We start from the raw sequence: 20,273 nt of genomic DNA, 5'->3' as shown, positions 1-20,273 counted from the left end.
CGCCGCGCTTACACGGTCAATAAAATGGGAGATTTCACAACGGGATGCTGCTCGGATGGAGCAACTTGCTGTGCTGGTGTTTTGTTTCTTTTTCAGAAACGATTTTAAGAGCCCCAAGCATGCCACACCAAGTTATCGCAGGCTTTCCCTTCTTGATAATCTTTTTCTGTATTAACTAGCAGATCAATTAATACAGTGGATCTGGCAGAGGACACATTCTAATGAACGAGTATGAAACACAAAATAAATAATAAAAAAAATATACAGCTATAAGCTAGGAATGAAGCATTAAAAAATAAGTAAAATTATACAGCTATAAGCCTGAAATGAGGTTTTGCAAGATGCTGAGCACCTTTTGGCTCCTACTGAATTCTACTGTGGCTACGAAACCACTCAGCACATTCACCAGTTTCAACCATGAGATTTATTAGCAGACCAAGATGCAAATACTCCACAGTTCTTAAGGTTTAGTCAAATTAACAGGAGTGCACTTTGCAAACAAGCCTAGGCGGCCAGAAGTACTCCCCAAACACTCCAAAGTATTTGTTAATGATATAAATAGCCACTATTGAAACGCAGCCCCAACAGACCAGTCAGCAAATGGTGGGAAAATGCCATCTTCCCTCTGCAGGCTGGACAGCTATTTGTATTTAAGGGGCTGGCTTTCCTGGGGGTCAAATCCAGCCTGTTAGCTTGCAAAGGTCCCATCTGGTGACCTGTAGGCTGATGAAGCCAAGGGGCTGCTTTGTGTTTCCTACCAGCCCTTGAGATGAGCTGTGTCAAAAAATTAGTAGGTTCCTTTCACAGGATTCTTTAGGAAAGTTTATTGGTGTGCTCAGCATGAAGACCACAAAAGCTCAGCTTAGACAAATGGAAAAAAAAAAAAAAAAAAAAAAAAAGGCTTTCATGATTATTCCCAGGCTATCCTAGTAGGATTATCTGACCCATTGATTTTCCTGTGATGTTACAGATCACAGGCATGTTGGGAACCATGGGTTCATCTTGTTTCACTGGACTGTTTCATCTAGGAGTCCAAACAGTTTCTGATCTTTGAAAGAAGCTACATGAAGAGAGGCAGATCTCACCGTGGCTGGTTCTGTCCATAAAATATTTCTCAATGTTAGTGCCTTGTATATGAGGATTTGAAAGTGCAGTATAAAATATTCATTTTACATTGCTTTTGAGAGGAAACTTCAGATTCACAGGTGAGTAAAACGCAGCCACTGAGTTTAAGGAACTTCCCCAGCCTGAGCTAACCAAGTGATACCAACGAGGAACAGAACCCAGATGAGCTGTGCCTCCTTCCACCCTGAGCTTAGCTCCCACAATGATCTGAACCCATGCTATAGGCAGGAAACCACTGAATCAGCATTTCACATCCAAATTTCAGGCAAATGGTTGTGCCAGGCAGAGGAAAATCAGACTTCTCTACCGTCTGTAAGTTGTCATCACCAGGACATTTATAGGAATTAAAGGCTATTTATTTTAAAGCCTTCTTTGTTGCTGGGCACTTACACTCTTCCCTTTCTGCAAGGTTTATGCTCTCATTTTTTATAGGCAAGACACGGTAAGCACATTATTTTACTTGGAGGACAGCACTGTTCACATAAGGAATCATGATGAAAAGGAGGTGAGTTATTATTATTTTTTTTCGATAGCATATTATTCTAACTCAACCACGCATGTATTTACTATTCCAGGATTTGCAGGGCTGTTAACAGGTTTCAAGCTTGCAATGTTTTATTTATGGCTAGAACTCCAGATGTCAAAGACTTTCCTGGCAACAACCATCTTCTGTGGCTGGCTGGAGCTCTGCTAGCTTAGGTGATGGTGGCGTCCAAGCGTGCTGCTTTGAGAGGCTGGTGCACCTCTGCCAGCTGCTGCTGCGAGAGCCAGGAGGCACCTCAGCCTTCCACACTCCCATCCTCCTCCTCCCTCTGATGACACCTTGCACAACCACAGTGCTCAGGGCTCTTCTCCCTGATGCTCAGTTTAATCTCCCCAGAGAAACTTTCAGAGGAACCGAGGACAACAAGCATCCAACTAACACTGGTTCCAGATCAGGACATTTGTCTGCTTGCTGGCTTTTGGACATCATTTGGACAACGCGTGTCAAGCTCAGGTAATTAGGGTTAACGCAGTTTGATATGGCTGTACTTGACCCTCGATCTCACTGCATTTTAACTCCACCAGTCTCTGATTTCTCTTGCTGCCCTTGCAGGCACAAATACTTAGAGATCCATGCTAAGCCCCTGTCTTGCTCTGTGCATAAAAATCAGCCACATACCACAATAACAAAAAGTTGTGTTTATTTAATGAAGAATAGTACGTCTGAGGACTGTATTCCAAGGGCTCTAAAACTAAGAGCTGGGTTTGGCAGCGTGCTTGTTACTTTCTGTAACTTGTATCGCAGTGCAACCTCCCCACATCCCTAAGCCTTAACACATTTGCTGCTGGATTACGTTTCATTGAATTCATAGTAAACACCTTACAGTATAAGCAAAGCAAAACCAATGCACTCAGGGTAACATTTCAAGTCAAATTTATGGCATTTTTCCTTAAAACACCCCTCCAGCATTCAAGAAGCAACAGGGGAGAAGCTGGTGGATGTTTGGCTTCCAGACAGCTAACAAATTTGGAGAGGAAACTCAAAGCTTGAAAACTGGAGAGCACAGACTTTCAATTCCAATCAAGTGCTGGGATGAAAAAATCGTGTGAAAAAAGCAGAGTCAGACTAGAAATCCAGGATGGGATACTTAGAATTTGCTCAGCCAGGCTTCTGTGTGGTAAAGTCTGATGGAGCTGCTTTTGAAACATACCATCAGTTATCTGAAAGTTTAGATTAAGATATTACATTTGATTGTTTTCTTTAACACATAAACTTGCAAACTGGGGGGTTAGCACCCAGCTATCATGCTGCTTTTAAGTTCATGTAACATCACTACTTCTGTGAAAGACTTCTTATCGATGTAGAAAGGTATACTTGAGACAAAACTAAATTCTCACAGTTATGTCTATTATAACCCTTGACTTTTATCCTATTAGCTAATTTGATTAACCAACATGAAAAACATGTACAGTTGGTATTTTTCCAGTTCAGATATTTTCCTATTTAGTGTACTCATTAACAGGACATTTATTAATTTACATGCTTGCCTTGCCACTGAGGGCAATCACTGTTGAGCCTGGCAACCCTAAAGGAAATGGAGTATGGACTTGTACATGTGTAGCCAATTTTGTAACAGGCTACATCTCATGCCAAAAGGCATTAATCTGCCAGGAGCCAAATATATGCACGAATATAAGCTAGACACCTACTCTGCCCACAAGCTGTCCAGGAACAGATCCTCCTCTCCTCTTGTTTATTTGAAGTTATTTGTTGAATATTCTCTGCAAACAATTATTAGTCTGTTTCTGAGGAGCTTGTGCTATTTGAATGCAGTGTTAGTTTTGTCTGGCTACCGTCTAACAACTTTCTAAACCATTTTCATTTCCTGACTGAAAAAAAACATGTTAAACACGCCTTTCCAACTCAAATAATAGCTATTTTGGAAGTGACATTTGCTGTCCTGCTATCATTTTGAAATAAGCATCTACAACATGCTGTCTGGTGACCAGCCACAGTATGCTGTTTGCACATCGTCTACGTTCACAACCATCATCCACTCAAAGCAAATTCCAATTTCTGTCAAAATCACATAGACGTCTTTCTCTGTAATATGTGCCTGGCTGCAACGATGATGTCTTTCCAACCTTCCCTATTCCAAAACAGGTCAGTTACTTTAGGTATGATATCGTCAATTCACAGAATGAGACAGTAGAGGAAGGAAGGCCTGACTGGCTAGAGGTGTGCACCAGACCACATTGAACAAAGACTGATCATAGAATCATAGAATTGCCTAGGTTGGAAGAGACCTCAAGATCATTGAGTCCAACCTCTGACCTAACGATATACCCAAACACTTTTTCTTCAAAGCCAAATCTGAGGTCTTCTTACAGGCTGCAGATTATATGTATGACCATACATACAACAGTTCCTAGACATGGATTTGGAGTCCTAATGAGAGTATCTTCCTCGTTTTTTATTTTTTTTTCTTCACCCTTCTGTTTATAACTGCTGTAAGCACTACAGGAGGAGACAGTGCTGATTAATTTTATTTCCAAATCTCATAAAATATTAACTGTTTCCAATACTTTCTGAGAGACTGTCCTGGTTTTGTGCATAAAAAACAGCTGCATTTCAAATAATCCTGGTGGGTTCCACAAAATGTAATAAAAAAGCTAGTTTAAGTCTCAGAGTTTCAACACTGGGCTGTATAACTTAGTAATAGTTTTTAGACTTTTGCATTAGGATTTTGTCAAGAAACATTTATGTCTTAACTTCGTTGTGAAAGTGAAACACTTTGAGAATTTTTATTTTACTTTGAATTTTAAAGAAAAATTAATGCAGTGCCATCGGGCAGGTAGGGGACTGCAGTTTCATGAATGTAGTCTTACATTTACAAGGGGATCAGACAAAAGGATGTTTGCCAAGCTGCTTCAAACTGCTGGTAGCCAAGGGGATCCCAGAGCCACTCAGTTTCAGCCTTATTTTCTTCAGCAACATGGGTGAAATGAGCATTGCTATTACCCCAAGGCAACTCTTCCTGAAAAATATACATCCAGGAGAAAAGACAGGGGCTGTTCATTTTCTGAAGGACATTGGGCCTCCTGTGACAAACAGCAGGTGTTTAAAGGTGAAAGGCCCAGGAATACAACACAAATTCCCATATCCGTTTCCATGATTCCCATCCAGCTCCTTCAGCTGACATGCTCTGTGTTTTTGCCTCTGTACAGCTGCAGTTTAGCCAAAATGCACGCTTTTGGACCAGGTGGCTCAGGAATAACCCCTCATGTGACAACTGTGATTTTTCAGCAATCCCCACAGTACCAGCAAGGTTTGCCTTTAGGAGCTGTGACCTGTAATTAATCCAGTGATCAGACTACTCACCTATATAGCATTTCTTGATACCAGTGGTGAGCACACAGCAGAAACTAGAATGGAATAAAACAGTAAAACACTTCAAATGCCTCTTTGTGTTCTTAAAGCATGTCATTCCCTGGAAACTCCAGCAGGCTCAAACAGTTTTGCCTGGTAGAAGCTGCTCTTCACTACCTGCTCCTGACAACCACCAACCCTCCTTCTGTCTCTTGTCACTTTTTAGCCATTTCAAATGTTGATTCCCCAAAGCTAGCAGTTCCCTGTGTAGTTTTGTTTGAAGACAAGAAAGCAGAGTTCTCATACCTTTTCAGCCTGGTATTTTTTTTCTAATGAGTCTCCAGTGGTTATCAGGTAATTTTTTTTTGCCTAGCCGTATTTGATGCTGTCTAACTAAGAGACCTCTCTAACCTCAAATCATAAAAAATAGATCATTATACCATCAATATCAACAATTCAATAACAATTATTTCTGAACCTTCTCATTATCTAGGATACATACACAATTACAAATAACTGGGCATCACCTCTACATTCTTCACTACCACTTCACTTCTTGCTAGCTGTCTTTATAAGACACTGGATGGGAAGTGCATTTAAATGTAGTTGTGCATGTTTTCCACCATCAGAAACAGCTGTGCTGAACCTACTGCTGTTACATCCCAGCTCAGGAGGAGCTGGCTCCTCCTGTAAAGATGCAAAGGCCAGGAGACAATGTTTGGCCATCGCTCACACTTCAAGCACTGTAAAACAAATAGGTTCAAAAATCTGAAGTTAGAATATATGAAAACAGAATTAAAAAATCTGAGGTTCAGACTCTAGCACAAAAAAGAAAAGAAAGAAGTTCAATCTGTGAAGCAAACTTACGTCGAAGAAAATGTTCTTTAAGAATAGGCTGAGTAAGCAAATAAGCTCCTTGTCTCAAACACAGAGGCCATGGGAGCTGAAGGCAGAATCACATCTGTTTCTCCTTCTCACCTGAATACTTACAAGAAATTTGCACTGCCTTCCCACGTAGTATTCCCTTCCCAAGCAGGAAAAGAACAAAAAATAAGATGAAAAAGGTCATCCAAAGATCATTCAGAAAATAAAAGTAAAGGCACTTCTGAGCAAATCTATTCTGTATTTTGAGTCACCTTTTTACGGACAGTGCTCTGGAGTGAAATTCATAGCCTCTCTGTCAAATTTGTTTGCCTGACAGCTCCTTGAAACATGATTAGGTAGGATGTAAGCACTCCCAGTGGTCTATGGACTGGAGAGAGTTTCAGCTTACAGAAGTAACTTGCCAGTTATTTGCCAGGAAGAGAATTGCTGCCAAGATCCAAAGATGCATGAGACAACAGGTTCAGACAGATTCCATTGTTGCCCTTTTATCAGGAAAACTGATTTTTAAAACTTTAAATAATAACTTTCTTGCCATTCTTCTCCATATACTCTGCACTTTGTCTTCTTACTTTTTATGTCAGCAATTCTTTTGTTCTTTTTTTTTTTTTCTTTGAGTTGTCTTTCACTTCCTCCTCATGCCTTTTCTTTGTCAATTTTTCCCAGTGCTAACACGAAAAAGCTTGCAATGTGAACTGAATGCCACATCCACTTATAAAGCTACACTGACAATCGGCAACCGGGAAAAAACATTCAATTGTTGGCTTTTTTTTTTTTTTTTGGTATTATCGTTCATTTCAGTCAAAACCCTTAATAGCTAGTAATGGGATTTTTGAAGGTATCTTAGGCCTCACTACCCTTTGCTCTCTGATTTTAAAATTCTGCCTGTGCACACTATCAGTGCTATGTCCAGAAGTATTCAAGATGAGGCTGAAAAATAAAGCCATAGGCACAGCCTCTTGTCAGATCTTCCAAGCCTGTCCTTGCAGGGCTCCAAGCAAGGTCCTGCAGGGCAGCAAGTTGGCTCTACAGAAGCAACAAGTTAATTTTCCTGGGACCTTTAACTGAAATGTTTTGAGTGAGTAGCTGGGCTGATTGACCTCAGAGAGACCATTCAGTTTGGCACACTGAGTTCCTGCTTCAAGTGTAGATTTTATTTAAAAGACATTATACAGGATGAACCTTTTAGCACCAAGTGCTTTGTAATGATATCCTCCCTACCCTGCAATCCTAATCACTCTAGTCTCCCACTCCCGGAGAGGCTAATTGCTTCCTCTTGAGCCCACTGGTTACTTCCCTCTTTCTAAGGGGGCTTCTCTTGCTTCTTTCAACTGCTATTAAGGGAGATGTTAATATAGTTGGGCACCGGCTATTATACTACAGGATGAGAAAGTGATATGAGCTTGTTTCCTTGAAGAATACCTGCCCTGAGATTCTGGGAAATGGTAGAGAATGCTGGGGTACAAATGGTTCTCTCTGGATGTTACAAAGTATAAAAGCACCTGCTGTGCTATGTGTTGAGAGCAGTGGCACCAAGATCCGCCTACTCCCTTTCAGGCTCTGCATTTACCATAACAAAGGGCATGAGTTAAGTTTCTGCCACAAGTTACTCATGAGTACCCAGGGACATAACTTAGTTACTTCCTTAATGTGCTTTTGAGATACTATGATGAAAAGCCCTGAGAAGAGCCAAGCATCACCATTACTAAACTCCTGGAGCACACCTAGCAACCTGGCTATTCATAATTTATCACCCCTTCTTAATGAAGAGGACAAATTTATTAGCAGCATATAGGGTAAATCTATTGTTATTGCTGTTTATCACTAGTGCAAGAATAATTAAATCTTTAAGCTGTACACTAAAACTGAGTTTTCAAAATTAGAGTGAAAACAGCACTTTGTAGACCAAGAAGTACCTCTTTTAACAATCCCAGGTATTCATAAATACCTAGGGATTTCTACAGTCTTCCTTGGGACATGAATATCCACTGGTGGATCTTGTCTGTTTTTCCCTTGGGCATAGGAGAAGAAAGCAAGTAAAATGGTTTCTTGCTGTTTCTCACTAGCCAGTAATTGCTAAATCTGTACAGATTTTGTTAAAACAAGCATGACTTTTTAAAAATGCTGGAGTAGAAATTTCAAGTTTAGTGCTTACGAGACAATAGCTGCAAGCATTGAAGATGTGTCATTCTATGCTGTAAGCCCTGTATTTTACACAATAACAGGATAGCTCTCTATAAAGACCTGCTGCTGCTGCTTATCACTAATCCCTCAACTTCAAGACTGGATTTAGTTAATACTTTGGGGGAATGAATCTGGATCATTAATTAACAGTACCAAGGATATCTGTAATAAGATTACGCACATGGTTTTACATTCCCATGACTCAGTTGATTTTCTTTTGAACTAATGGGAACTTGGCTTCAGTGTGCTCAACACTGGAACTGTCATTGCTGATAGGACGGTAACAATGAAGCAGCTGAAAAGGAAACTAAATTTTAAAAGAGACAAATTAAAAATATTAGCTGATAGATGAGAAGGAGGGAGGGTCACTATAAGCTATGAGTCCATAGGAAAGCTAAAAGAGGGCAAAGCTTTAGGCAGAAATGTCCAAGATAGATAAGGGAAGAGAGGACTACCAAAGACATGATAAGACTAATGCAGACAGGAAACAGTTCAGACAAGCATCAGAAGAAAAATACAAAGCACACTTGGAATCACAAATTAGAAGAATATTGGGCTAATTCAAAAGAAAATGAAGTACCTGCCTATTGTCAAGAAAGACCATGTGTGCCTGGGACAGAGGATGGAAATTCAATGGATCCTGTTCTTTTCAGCTGAAGGAAATTATAACCTACCAAAAGCACAGCTTTCTATTACAAGGAGGCTTCTTGTCCTATAATGCATTGCTTGGCATTAACATGTATCCTTATGCAAAGAGCCTTCCAACATATTCTTTGGCTGCAGCTTGATCCTTTCACCATGGCCACCAGGAGAAATTCTTCAGAGAATCCAGATGATTTGCACCCCCCCATCACACAAAGTAAACCTGTCCGATATGGCCAGAGGTGTGTTTGCTGGGTGGCACATGGATAGCAGGAGTAGTGGGGAGGATGCTGGTGAGGAGATCTGAGGCTCTCCTGGCTAGTGTAATGTTAGGGGAACATCAGCTTCTGGTCTCATTTACAGTAGCATGAGACATGCTCTGATCTTCACTAGGAACTGGATAGATGCCTGAGTGATGGAAGGACAAGGGACCTGAGAGCAAAAGATCTGCCATCTCCCTCCCTTCCAGCCTCTGCAGTGATGGCAGAATCATTCCCCTGAGATCTGAAGCAATGATACCTTCTCCCAGAAGTGGCTGTTTGAGCTTCTCTTTCCTCTCCCACTCCCAGCAGATTCAGGTTTTAACCTTAGGTTAAATTTCCTCTGAACCGTGAAGCAGCAGGAAAGCAGATTTATGCCCTGCATATTATTTCCACTGATGTTCCTCAAACTGTATATAAAACATTACTATAATTCTGTCCTAGGGTTCTGTTGATATTAACAAACCACTTGAATTTTACTTTAAGTAATTAAAATCACAAGTACCTTTTCTAGCAGTTACAGGCAGGAGGCAAATGTGGCTGGGGCCTTGTAATTCAGATATGTCTAATAATTCAGGCAGCAGCACATATTTATCAACTGCATTTCTTCCATAGATGCCTAAAGCCTTCAGCAATGCAACATTCAGTTCCTCAAAGCTTTGAAACATAAATCTAGATCCCGTGCCACCTAATGGAAATAAATAGCACAGATGCCAAGCAATTTTTTACAGATTAACTACATACAAAACACCTTGCAAATAACTTATAGATGTTTCATGTAGTAACTCATTGAAAATGAATAGCTCTTCAATGTACAGCATCAATTTAAACCTGCCATGGATATTAGCATACCTGATGCAAGATGTTAAACAAACTAAGGACTGATATGGAGACCTAAAATACAAAGCTCTAGACAGAGTCAGGCTCTCTGGATCTTTCAGGCATTTTTAGGAATAAACCACTGCTCCATCGGAAGTAAATATAAGACCCACTGTTTGCTCAGTCTTTTCCCCAATAATGGCATTTCTCCAGGATTGACTTTCAAGGGAAGATTAAAACAACAAGACGTACATAAAGAAAAGAAGGGAAAATCAGTAAGCAAATGAATTTCTAGGTGACTAGAAGGTTCCAAGGCCTCTGAGGCCCTATTCACTGAAGCCTTTAATCACTGTATAGGGCATAGCTATTCTATTTAAAGGAACTTGGGAAAAGCTAATTGAAAAAACATATATACTCCCCAAGACACAAGATTATACATGTATATGAGAATTGACAAGCTTTTTCTTGGTGTCTTCTGCCTATTGGAAAGCTTATCTTATGCTCTTGTCCAGATTGTCTGCATGAACAAAGAAGGTTGTGGGGAGAGAAGCAAAATCATGCCTGGAAGGCTTGTGTGAGACAAATGAAAGACTCAAAACACAGCTTTAAATCTACAAGAAGCTAAGACCACTACCTGACTCAGTTTCAGAAAAGCTTGTGCCAGTCAAACAGGAGGAAGGACGTTTTGTTTTGCTGACCAGGAGCTCAGAATAGTTGTTGTCATCCCAGCATTTAAGAACTACTCACACAATCAGTTTGTACAATAAGGTCATTGAAGACATATCTGTGGCAGACATTTTTTGAATGATACTGCTGCATGTGCCAAACCAAACAGGGCATCAGCAGAAGATAGCAACCCAAAGGCAGGAGACACACAGAAGCATACAGAACTCATTAGTGCAATTAAGACTTCTGAAAGGGATAACATGAAATAGTAACTCAATGAACTCTGGGAGGGGAGTGCAAGTTGGCTTAGCCTAGATATATACATCAGAGCTCCATCCAAAATAACACCCAAAAAGATATTCACAGATAGCTTGTATCCGTTTTGTAACTTGAGGAGTGTAAAGAACCATTTGAAAATTAATTTAGAAGATAATAATGCTTTTGCTGTCTGGACAGGATCCATGTGTGGATGCCATAGGCCAGTCTCTTTCCAGTAAGTGCGAAGATACTGCAGAGAAATCCCCAAAACCACAGCTCTAACATTTACATGAATATGACACCCTTAATTTCTGTGTTTCAGCATACATAAAACAATAATAATAATACTCACTGCTTCATCTAAATTAATGCTATGTATTTTTAGGAGTTCTGACCCTCTCTCTCCCCTCTGCCAGTGTATAATATATAAAAAGATAAGAAAATAAGCTGTTTGCACTTAATTCAATCTATACCACCTACATTAAACTTCACCCATTCTAACTGCCAGTTAATGTCTTATTGCTGTCTAAATCCTATGAAGTGGGAGGATTATTGGTTTAAGTCCCTTTGCTTAAAAAGAAGCTTTCTTTATCTTGCAGAGGATCATACACCTGCTCCAACAGATAGTATTTGTCAGTGAAGACAACACCTAGACAATGACATGCTATTTGATCATTGTAAATATGTTAAAATTGAGCCAAACTACACATTTTTTATCTCACTACATCCTTATCCCCTCCACATCTTATCAAACACAACTTTGTCGTACCTTATTGCCAACCAGGAAGAATCTATTTCAAGATTCACCCTTAAACAACAGTGTCATCTCCTTATCACTTGTTCTAATCATTGAATGCTACCAGAAACAGCTTCCATTCATTGAAAAGGACTTCACCTGTGATGTGGATAATTACATTTCCACTTATCACTCCCTTCCCGGGTCACTGCATGCAAAGTGAGAAAAACACGTATGTTACATTTCAGAGTGATTTTTACCCCTCTTATTATTAATTGCATTTTCTTTTGGGGCATAATGTCCTGAAGAGTTATTAAGTGAAGAGATACAATGCCCTACTACATTACAAGCAAAGTGATTGCATTTCGTTGTGCAGAGCTGCACAAGCTCGGAGTGTCCGGTCTCATTTCCAGATAGTTTGCAGTCTCTTCCAACCTAGATGATTCTGTGATTCAAAATTGTTTTCGCTGCTTCAGGGAATCACCCAAAGTCACTAAACACCTTGTGAATGTTAGTATGGAAGTCATTATATACCATCAACAGCCAGGATAACTGTTTTGCCTTTCATATCAATCTTTCATTCTTCTTACTCTACTTGAAATAACGTACAAATCTCCTGTGTTTTCTCTGTGTTTTAGCTGAAGAAATTATATATAAGCTATACATATATACATATATCATTTCCCACCCAAAATAAGTACAATGTGTTTGGTGTGCTGAAATTACTACCCAAAATGACTGCCAGTGAATGCCTGATCAGTTTTGGTTTTTGTTTTTTAATATTTGGAAAACTTTGGGGTGAAAGGTTAGAGCATATAGAAATCATTACTGCTTCTCTTGTCACTGAGATACTAACATTCCAATATTCTCCTGCCTGCTTTCATAGTGCACACAAACATAAAGAAACCATTTAAGAAGGAAACCAACAGAAATGTTGTTCTCATGAATGTACCAAATGGGGAAAGGTGGGTTCTTTGCAACTCCACCGGGTGCAGAATGCCAAATACTTACCAATTTGCCAGTAATAGAGGGGAATGTGAGACTATCTGCTGCTGGAATTGGACCATGACAAAGAAGAAACAAGCTCATTTATAAAATGTTAATGACTACAGAAATTCCATAATTGGAATCACTGCTATGTCTGCTGCAGATAGTACAGATGGATGAAAGGGAACAGAGACGATCCTCCAGGCTTGTGGCAAAAAATCTTGCTGCTCAGCACTAAGGAAGATTATGAGAATTGAGAGCCTAAATAAGAGAAAAGCTGAAAAAGCAGGAGGAGTCAAAATACATCTGGATGTGAAGGGCAAAACAACTGTGGATAACACATAAGACTGTGCCAGAATGGTTTATTATTCATCTCAGCCAAGGGACTACATGTATTTTGTTGTGGTTTTCAGTTTCTTTTCATACTTTCTCTCCTCAGTATACATTTCAAAGGAGACTCTGGAATTTGCCATGGATCCCAAGAATGAATTGAACTAAGCCTCAAACTCACAAGAAAGAAACAAAGTGAGCATAGCACAAAATCATTTATATTATAATCACATCAATTAGCACACTGTAAGTCTCCTATGTCAGTAATGTGCCCAATTCCCAACTTCAACCACGTATATTAGTAAGCTGGATGTTGTATCAGCTGACATCAAGGCAATGTAAATGCCTTTTTTTGTAAATGCAACTATTGCTTTCAAATGTTATGTCTTTTGATGTATATATTTTACATGTTTTTCTGCTACACTGTACACTGCAGTATGGTTTTCATGGATTAGATGGTTGCTGCTGACATATTTACCCTTCGACATATTTGAATTTCAGGCCTCATGCTACATGAAACTGCACAGGTACATAAGCAAAACGCCAAATAATGGAGCTTCAGATTGAACTGACTTAAGCACATCTTCAGATGTGCTCTGTATCTGCTTACAAAGTGTTTTGTTGAATGGGTTTATGTAGATATTTAAGGCTGAGAACATCCATCAGCACTTTACTGATGCAGGCTAGCCTCCCTCCCTCCACAACATCTATTTGATTTAACCCTACATAATGGGTTTCTCCTTCTTTCAGCTGATGCTGTCGGGAATGCAGTGTAACTCCACCCAAAAAACTCCCATCCTCTTCTGAGTCCCACTGAACTCATGGTCTCAGTATAGTTTTATGCCACCGTATTAAAAATACCTCTTTTAGTTTCACAGCTGCTGCCTCTCTGTTTCACTAGGTAAGTAAACAATTACAATTCCCTATGTTCATATTTAATGAGAACTCACAACCGGGGGAAGTCTGAAATGCAGTCCCTAAAACATTTTTTTTGCCAGCACTCACCTTATTCTCCCCTATCTAACACCTCTCTAAATGAAATAACTCTCTATTTCCATCTTTCTCTTCATTCTGCAACTTCTCTGTGGTCTTTTATTTTCCCTGTCTTACATTTCTCCTATTCCTGCTGAAGCTGTTCTGTGAAAGAATGGCCCAAGCTGGCTACAACAGCTAAACCTACTGTAATAAACTATGGATTTACTGTTAGAGGGAATTATACTATTTCAGCATAGGACCTGGAAAGATACTGTGAGAAGAGATGCTTCTTTACATTTATTATGATTAGTCCTACCAATGATTCTGACAAAAGTCAGAGAAAGAAAAGAAGGGACTATAAACACTAAGACACTTTAAAATGTTTTTAATCCCATATTCTTGATAGCCACTAATTGGCCCTTCTTCTAAGCATATTTGTGAGACCAAAACACTGTACAGGTAGTGGTTTTTGTAATATGTAAATTGCACTTTCCTACAAAAACAAGGAAATGTTCACATTACAGATCATTATGTCTGAGACAGAAAGAGACTGCAATGTGATCAGCAATTGCAACGCGGCTGTTGTAAAAATTCACGTATCCTGTGAAGAGAGGCTTTGCACTGCCTGACCTAGACAGGCTTCAACGATGTAACAAGCGCATTCGTTACAGCCATTATCATATCCCAAGCACATTTGCAGCCGAGTCAGGCTGCAAATACAACACGTTTCCCTAAATGGATTATTAAGAAAGTGGAGGTCCTAGAATTGCTTTGACGTATCATTTGTACACACTGTCTTCCTGACAACTCTTTAAGTATTAGAGAGAGAAACTCAAACACAAAGAATGTGTGTGGAGAGCCCACAATGTATTATAGACTGTAGTGCAGCATCCTTGATCTGTTGATTAGCCCTGGGCTATAGCAAGAGATGTCTCAGGAAAGGTTTAGATGACAGCTTACATAAGAGAATATTTCACACATATATTTGGTTTAATCTCATGTCTTCTTTTTTAACATTCTTCTTTGTAACGATATTTCAGGTTTATGATCAAGAATGTAGCCGACTGCTTTGCTAGACAATATTTGTTTTCATTTGTTTTATGCCTTTAAATCCCATGAGACAAATATGTTACTTTCTCAGAAGCACAAGGTTCAAATAAAGCAGTGCTGCAGCTGAGCTGTGGATGCCTGCAAACTAAGATATGGCTCAGACTTCCAAATGACAGCAGATGAGGAAAGTGCATACTGATGCGGATGAACTGGTGTGTGTAGAAAACAGCGTGGAAGTAAATTACAAAATATCTGTATGGCCAGCTTATGCTGTCTAAAGAGAACCTGTTTGTGACAGAACATTCGTATCCCCGGGCTAACAGGTACCTGGCACCAACGCCAGCCTGCTGCGGGCACGCAGGGAGCCAGAGGAGATTTGTGCACCAGGGAGCTCCATGAGCACAAGGCCTTGCCCAGCCACCCCGCCTGAGGACCTCAGGGTTCCTGCAGCATTTGGTGGTGAGTTTAGGCAGAATCTGTGAGCAAGTGCTTCTCTCTCTGCTTTTTCTTTTGACGGGCTCAAAGAATTTCAGTGGAGCAGAAAGGCTCCTTCCCACACTTTGGAAGCTCTACTTACCAAATTGTTATTGCTTAAGGTGAGCTGATCAGCGCTCAGAACAGTCAGGTTGGACATCCAAATGCTGACAATGTTTGTACAATTTATCACATTTGACAGACATTGAAATCATCGAAAATTTGTGTATAATCAGATATCTGATTATACACAAATGAGAGATCACTTACATGTCCAATTAATAGCAGAAAGCAAGAGGAAAGGAATCAAAAAGCATGGTGCCTGGCTGGCTTGTCTGCACGCTGTATAAGTCAGTAAGAAAGCAAAGATAAAGTATTATCAACTCTATTAGTATTAAATAGGCTTGTTAACAATCTCATTATGATGGTATCTCAATATTGCACTGTATGTACATTGAGCTTCTGTGTAATACTACTGCATCAGTGACTGTCTATGGCACAAGCCTACAGTTGGATTGCAGGAGTTATATGCCCAGTATAAATTTGTTACTTGCATGAGGAGATTTCCTGACTTTCTTGAGTATCTGCAAAAACTTACAGCATGAACTAAGTGTATTGACCCATAGAAAAGTGAGGTATTTACAGTCTGATCTTAAGGGAGTGGTGCAAAATCCACAGCAGCCAATGGAAAGGTTGTTGCCTAGATCTGTGGAAAATTCACTCTTGCTTAGGCAACTCTGGGTAAGTCACCAAATGCTCAGTTGGCGTATTGCCACTGTAGTTCGTGCAACTGTAGCAGAAGAGAAAATGTCCTAAAGAAGGAAGCATTTGAGAAAGCCACTGTTTTTTCAGCGGTGAACTGAAATGTCAGGAGGGCTAGGAAATGCAGGAGGTTTTCAGGAGCAGATGAAAAAACCAGAGCAAGGGAATAAAGAGCATAGGCTTGTCTCATCTGTGAACAGCTGTCTGACACCTGATCTTCAGATAAAATATTGATATGAGAACAATAGGAAAAATGTGTAGGTGTTCAGAACATCATATGTTTAACTTGTACATATGAAATCATAAAATGTATCGCTAAAGATCTTCACTAAGGCACATTATTTATAGAAAATTCACAACTGAAAGACAAGAGAAAAAAGTAATTATTCAAAGTGATTAATTCTAGTGGCAGAACATGTACTTTTACCTGTTTTTTCATTATGTCCTTACATTTATACATAATTAGTGGATGATGCTAAACGAACACGAGAAGCTCCTATTGGAACTGATCGATTTTGCACATATTACATGGCCTATATCTCAATAATCCTCTTTGGCTTGATCTCTAGCAGAACAGCAAGGAATAGCGATAGAAACTGCTGCTCTGACTTTTAGAAGCTTTGTCAAAGCACTTGAATTGGACTTTAAGTGCAATTGTGTTAGACTTTCACACAAAGCATGATAGGGCTCCTCTCCTTTTCTCTCACTCTGCCATTTTGTCTGGCTGTTGCAATCACTTTGTGATTGCTCTGATTTGGCCTTCAGTTATGCTTTTCAGAGCTCAGACAAGAAATTCAGCTTGCAGTACTACTAGATGTATTTGGTGTTTGCTGCTGTGAAATGTGGCTGTTGTTTAGTGTGGAGCCACATAAGCACAGAAAGGCTACAATGCCGTGATGGGTGTGAGCCCATCACCAAAAGTAGGGGCACGGTGCATGGAAAGGCTACTGCTAAAAGCAGTATATCACCTTTAATGCTGTACTCTGCGTGGGCTGTCTGCAAATAAGCCCCAAAGAAATAAAAAACTGTGAGTTTATTAGGACATGCATAGTGAATACTTCAGATATATGTCGCACAAATGTTACAGTCCTAAAAATGTAGTTACCATTAGTAACCAGCGAAGTTATTTTCACAAAAAATCTAATAACCATTCGAACTTGAAGGAATGTACTAATTAAGAAGCACAGTAGGATTATAAAACAGAGAAGTCTGGGGAGGAAGAAAGGTCCCACTAGCTATATTTGCATTTTTTAATTTCAGAGCTTGGTGTCAGAGAAGAATGAAAAATGCTGCCCCACCACAGGCATTTTCTCATAGGCACAAAATATACCTACTGGTGGTGGCAGGACTGAGGTAACAGGCACAAAAGATGAAGAGAAGCAGAACATCCATCCATCCTAAGCAGAGCAACAGGGTAGATTCAACGGGAGGAGAGCTCTCAAGGCAAATTAGAGTGGCAAACTAAGTTGGCTATTGCTCTAGGTAGTCTTACAAAGCCACTTCATGGGCAGGGGATTGCTGCCAAAAAAACACTATGCCTATCACTGCCAAGTCCACACTTAGAGCCCTGGCTGCCATGGAAAGACACTGCTATTTTCTGCCTTTTTGTTTGTGTGTTTTCATCATCCAAAGCATTATCCCTACAAGAGTAAACTTCTTGTTTGCATTTTAGGCTAGTATTTGAAACAGATTTGGGACAGCCCAAAGCCCTTTGGTTCTCTTACTTCCAGGCTGGCCAGGAATCCAAACCAGGAGACATTGCAGAAGCAGCCCTGTGCCTGCAGTGTGCAATCTCCATGGGCATCCGCAGGCACTGATGCTCCTCATCAGGCATTAGGTGTTGAGAAGAAATCAGCCCTGCCATTATGTTGTCCAATGCCTCACAGAGAAAGGTATACAAGGAAGACATCATCTATCACCTTGGGTGACCCTCAGTTTAACAGATAATCTTTGCACAGAAACTTATGTGTATTCCAGGAAACTACAAAAGGGGACAGACTTGTACAACTGGAAGATGAATGAGTAATCTTTCCTTGCAAGGATAGACAGAAGCAGGGTTTTCCAAGCTGTTACAGGGTTCATCAATTAGTTTGCAAGTGACAGCAAAAGGTAAAAACACTTCCATTGCTGACAGTATTAAAAACAGATCAAAAGATTAGAGAAATTACCTCTCTGTTGTCTCCTAAGAAAATCTTTTGCAGTGTGATGCAAAGCTAATTCACTTCAGGGGAAAAAGCCTGTGAGATCTGTGTCTGCAGCAAAGATGAAATGCATTTGGCATGAAGGCAAAGGATTTCATGCAATCAACATCCAATGAAAGGGTTACATCCAGTGAGCACTCCAGACAGGAAATAATACATCTCTCTTCTACTCCCGCCTCCTCTCTTAGTTGTCTCTATGACACCATCAGGAGATTCTCCTGAAGATCTTGGGAATAAGGAATTTTCATGAGAGCTATAGTACGTGGACACCTGCAGTATGGTCCCGGGAAGCTTTGTTTTAATATACCACACCAAAACAGACGTCAACAATCCAGGCTTGAGTGAGCTATAGAACTGATAACATTTTCACTAAGAAAACTAGGTGAGGAAGTGGTCTGAAAAGTGTAATACCAATCATGCAGCCTCTTATTCCACTTCTCAAACCAAGAACTAGTCATCCAGCTTCATACTTTTTAAAATATGGTATTTTTAGAAGCAATATGAATTAAAGTAATTTTAGCAGCATCATTCATAAGTTTGACAGCTTTTATAAAGTAGGAAAAATAAGTAATGTGAAACAAATATATGGGATAGGAATAACCCCCCTAAGCTGTCTATTGACCAGCTAAAAATATATTTTGACTCACACTTTTCAAGGTTTAAGAAAATCAGAAAGTTTTCAAGAAGATACTTCAATTGGGCTACAAAGTCTGTAGGATAAAAGCTGTCAAGCAGTGCACTGTGTTATATTTGGGATATTTTGAATACACTGTGATATGCTTTTCTGTCATCATTTGCTTAGTTCTATAGTCAGCCCATAAGATGTAAACGGTCATAAAATAAGTTCTGCTGTTGGAATGAGTGCACCTGACTTTTAACTTCAGTAGCACTTGGGTACAAATGATCTTCAGCCCTCCATGCTTGGTAAGAGTCCTTGGTTTTGTTTCCCATCTCCAGGCCACGATACAGAGTCCAGAATTCAAGTCCTTTAATTTTCCCCTTCCAATACTACAGAGTCATTGCAAAGTGACTGTTAAAATACACACTCCTGCTCTATGCCTTATTAATTTCAGGTGAAAATGCCAACTAGAAATTTTATTTCTCTTACCTCTGTGGAGCTGGCACAGCTTTAAGGGTAGCCGTTTGAGATTTTCCTCTGACTTCCACATAATCAAAAATACCTTCCAGGTAAGTTCCACTTAAAAAAATCTTTGTTATGTGTATTTGTATTATACGTAATTGTGTCAAACTCTTTCCTGCATAAGATCCCCAGTGAGTTTACTGTTCAGAATAAAACCAACAACATATTTTTCATGTAAACTTACTGAGTATGAAATTAGTAGGGAGTTTCTCTCTCACAGGTTTTTTGGGCTGAAACCACTGCAAACCTTGAAAGGAAGATGCATAGACAGATTAACAGAAGCTGGTTCCCTTTTAGGCTTTCTGTATTTTGTAGAGGAGGGGGAAGGGAAAACTTTCACTGAGAAAGTGAATCATTTGTCCTGACATGTTCAAGTTCATGGAAACCCCCCCAAAAAATACATTACCATAACTTAAAGCTCAGTCCAACTGTGTCAATTCTGCTTTTATTTTAAAATGACCTCAAACAATTAACCTACACTGACCTTGATTTTTAAAGATTACCAACAACTCCTCAGTCAGAATCGATGGTATGTTTCCTGGACATGCTGCTTAACAATAGTGCAGGATGTGAGCCAGCAGGTCTCTCTGTCTGGTCCTGCAAGGATGATGCAAAAGTTGCCCTACTACCAAAGGAACGAGTTTATTTTCCAAATGAAGAAGCTCACACCTAAGAAATACCACTACACATATCAGTCTTTCTGCTGCATAAGGATCCAACTTTCTGAAATGTCACAAGACTCCCTGTCAAAAATACAAAGCTTATTTGCCAGTGATACCCTCCTACTCTGCTGCAGCCCACAAAATGCTTAAAATAACCAGCCAAAGGTAAGCTTTAAAGCCCTCTGCTTTGAGCTCCAGTTTCAAACAAAGCAATTGCAATTTAAACAGAGGAAGTAAATGTTGTTCTGTTCAAGATTTCACCCTTC

The 20,273-nt window shown here is 39.8% G+C and overlaps 1 protein-coding gene across 3 annotated transcripts in view; it reads right to left on the bottom strand.

Moving 5' to 3' along the window:
- The window catches only part of SLC35F3 (solute carrier family 35 member F3), a 159,163-nt gene that overhangs the window by 52,576 nt on the left and 86,314 nt on the right, over window positions 1-20,273 (bottom strand). The gene's annotated exons all lie outside the window — the stretch shown is intronic.

The sequence above is a fragment of the Anas acuta genome, chromosome 3, assembly GCF_963932015.1.
Source record: "Anas acuta chromosome 3, bAnaAcu1.1, whole genome shotgun sequence".
Classification (NCBI taxonomy): Eukaryota; Metazoa; Chordata; class Aves; order Anseriformes; family Anatidae; genus Anas; species Anas acuta.
The sequence above is the reverse complement of the archived record's forward strand: the minus strand, read 5'-3'. Positions and strand labels throughout refer to the sequence as shown.